The sequence below is a fragment of the Dipodomys spectabilis genome, unplaced genomic scaffold (assembly GCF_019054845.1).
Source record: "Dipodomys spectabilis isolate Male_0828 unplaced genomic scaffold, ASM1905484v1 ptg000164l, whole genome shotgun sequence".
In the NCBI taxonomy this organism is placed as follows: Eukaryota; Metazoa; Chordata; class Mammalia; order Rodentia; family Heteromyidae; genus Dipodomys; species Dipodomys spectabilis.
In genome coordinates, this window is record NW_024870841.1 from 1,936,846 (window position 1) to 1,940,707 (window position 3,862).

Genomic DNA, 3,862 nt, shown 5'->3' on the forward strand with positions numbered 1-3,862 from the left:
AATGCTTGCTGAAGCCAGGTCCTCTTCTAATTTAGTAAATATGATAGTGGCAAGTCTTCTTTAGCAGGCATTTTGACTGTGTTTAGAACAGATGAAAATGAGTTATGAAATGATAAAACATATGAGAAAGTATATGTATTTGTTTCCATTTACTTACAATTAACAAATATCTGACCCAGTTTGAGAAAGTCAAATACATTAAGATAGTGTGATCTCCAAAAACACAGATGTAAGTTGAGTTTCATACTAGTATTTACCCAATAACAGAGGAGTCCATGACTCTGAGTCCTCTTTTTAAATTTTTTTAAGAATTTTACTGTCTTCAGAATTGTTTCTTTGAATTCCACCTAATCTGTTTGAAACGTGCAGAATTCCCCATCCAATATGTAGAAAGTTTACAATGGCAGGTACATACATGGAGTCAATAATGCACAGCTCAGCTCCATTGTTCTGATAAGTGGGATTTAAATATGATTGTATTGGATTTAGTGTGATTGTGGTTGGCAGGTTTGATAAGGTGGATAATTTGTAAGAAGAGGAAAGCAGGAAATGGATAGTAAAAGGCCTGTGTCTGTGGTATCCCAATTCTGTTTTGCAGATGTTGTAAAAAATAATCAGAGCAAGGACAGAAATGTAGATTAAGGAAGTTTTGGGCAAAGGGACAAAGATAAATGTTAATGCCATTTGTTTATTTCCCCACTGAGGTACTATGAAATGGAATGTAGTGATTAAATGACATCACTTTTTTTTTCCTTCAGAATATTGAGTTATATTCAACTTTATTAGAATAGTGGTTGATAGGAAACTTCAAATAATTTATAGTCATTTGATATTATGTTGAAAATGAACTTTATAAATTTCGTGAAGGGGGGTTAGTTGTGGAGTTGGGTGGGAAGGGATTCTAGGGGGAAAACAAAGAAGAAGGAAACAATGCTTGATAGGAAATGCACTCATTACCTTGCTCATATAACAGAAACCCCTCTATACAGTATTTTTACAATAAAGAAAATGAAAAACAGCTGATAAATAAGTTAAAAACAATCGCATTTATTAGCTTTTTTATTGTATTTTTTATTGTAAAAATATTGTACAGCTGGCCAATAAATTTTACAATCACTTTTCTGCTACTCCCATTTTTTAAGTCTAATACTGTGTCTCATCATTTGACGTACAGGTTCTATGGTACTCCAAAATGCCATAGAAGCTTTCACAAGAAGTCCTGAGTAGCATCTGCCATTTCAAATTCTTCTTTTCCAGCATAATGTGGAAAATGAAATAATTTCAAGACTATCCCATCAGTTCCTTATGAAAATTTGCAAAGATATATTTTTAATAATAAGGAGAATTATGACAAATAGTAAGATGAATGAAATTGATTGAACTTTCATTTTATTTTTGGAAAATAGGTTTATATTTATGTAATCTGAATTTACAGAAAGGAATTGACAATATTATTGTGGAAAGATTTCATATCCGTCTCATGTCACCATGAAAACGAATAAAAAGTATACATTTTTATCATTTCTCTCTGATTTTACTTAATCTTTCCAATTAATCTAAGGATTTTATTGTACTTCCTTTGGAAAACGGAAAATTAATCTGACCTGACCTGATAATCCTCATATTATTCATCCATGCCAACATATTGAACAATTAACAAAACATCATAGTTCCTTATATGCTATCTATCAGCTTAGTAAGTTTTAAATAAAAGACTAATATTTATTATTTAGTTGTATCACAATGTTATGTGAATTTTAAATTAGATCTTAGTTATAACTCATACGCAATTTAACATTCTAAGCTTGCTAAAAGTTAAAAGCCAATATTCGGATTTAAACATTAAAAATAATTCAATTATGGCTTTCAATAATAGCATTCCTTCCTTTTGATGTTGGGTTATAGATTTTCAGAAGCTTTTTTATTTTTGCTTATTTTTTTGTATCTAATGTCCTTGGCCTAAGGTTAAGTCAAACAGAGAAGGGCTCATGATACATGCATGAATATTCATTGGAACTTAAATTAAATAGAGATGCTTCTTTCTAAATTCCATCCTGAAATTGGTTCACTTTTTCTTCTGATATGATTACATCAAAAAAATCTCAAGCAAGGTGAATTTATTTATTTACTTTTTATTTTTTAATTGTCCAAATATCGTACAGAAGGTTTACAATTACATGAGCAAAGTAATGAGTATATTTCTTATCAAGCACTGTTTCCTATTTCTTTGTTTTCCCTTCCCTTCCCTTCCCATCTCCACCTCCCACCCCCTATAACCCGCCCCCCCCCCTTTGTATCCTCCAAAGTTGTAAAGTTCGTTTTTCGACATAACGTCTTGTACATCTTATTGTTGCAATGGGTCCAACTGTATCCCTATTTAAGCAAATTGTTTTTTCCCTTTCCCTCCTCAAAATGTACCAATATCAAATACAGTGAAAATACGGGATATATCATGGGAGGAAGGACATTTATTTTCATTTAAGAAGAAAATATTGTTTGTTATTTCCAGTGGACACCTAATGAAACATGAAAATGATATTCACAACCGAGGGTATTAGAGAAAAATTTGCTTTTTGTTACTATTTGTGTTGTTTAAAGAATTTTTTATTGCAAAAATGCTGTAGAGAGGGGTTACCATTACATGAATGAATTAATGAGTATATTTATTTTCAAGAATTATTGCCTTCTCCATTGTTTCCCAATCCAATCCCTTCCCATTTACCCTTCCCATTTGCCCCTGTCTCCGCCAGTCCAATCAATATCTCTCCTCCTTCCTCCCTCCTTGCCAAAGTTATAAAGATCGTTTTTGGACATATCGTCTTGTACATTTCATTTTTGCAAAAGGTCCACCGCATCCTATTTATACAGTTTGTTTACTCCCTTCCCGTCTCCAAATTATACTAATATCAAATACAGTGCAAACAAAGGTTACACACTGGGGGAGGGATATACAAAGGAATAAAAAGATCAGGAGGACCTTATAAATAGAAAAAATAGCAAGCAAGAAAAAAAAAAACATTTGTGTCCTTAATTTGGGCTTTATTTTGATTAATACCATCTTATCTGATCTTTTCGGCTTGTCTCTGACATATATGTTATCGCAAATAAGGGAAACCATGGGACTTATGTTTCTTTGGGCCTAGCTTACCACATTTAATATAATTTTTTCCAAGCAGAACATTTATTAATAAAGACCCAGAGACACAACAAATCTAAGAAAGGTTGGAAAAATGGGACTGACTGAAGTTGCAGAGCTTCTGCATGGCAAAGGACATAGTTAGCAAGATTAATAAAAAGCCCATGGATTGGGAGAAGAACTTTACTAGCCAAACAATGGACACGGGTCTCATATCTACAATATACTTGGAACTCAAAATATTAAATTTCCAAAAACAAATCCTCAAAGAAACAACTTCCCAATAATAAGTGTGCTAAAGACTTACGGAGAAACTTCTCTGAACAGAACATGAGAATGGCCAATAGACACAGGGAGAAATGCTCAACCTCTCTTGCAATAAAAGAAATGCGAATCAAAACAACATTGAGATTCCACATCACCCCAGTTAAAATGGGTATAATCAAGAACTCTAATAACAACAGATGCTGGAAGGGATGTGGACAGAAGCAAACCCTACTGCACAGTTGATGGGAGTTTAAATTTGTTCAATCACTTTGGAAAATAGTATGGCACTTCCTCAAAAGATCTACATCGAGAATCCCTATGACCAAACAATCCCACATTTGGGCATTTACCCAATGATCACAAACAAGTCTATACTAAAGTTAGCAGCACAACTATGTTTATAGCAGCATTATTACCATAGCCAAGATAGGTAACCAGCCCACATGCCCCTCAGTAGAT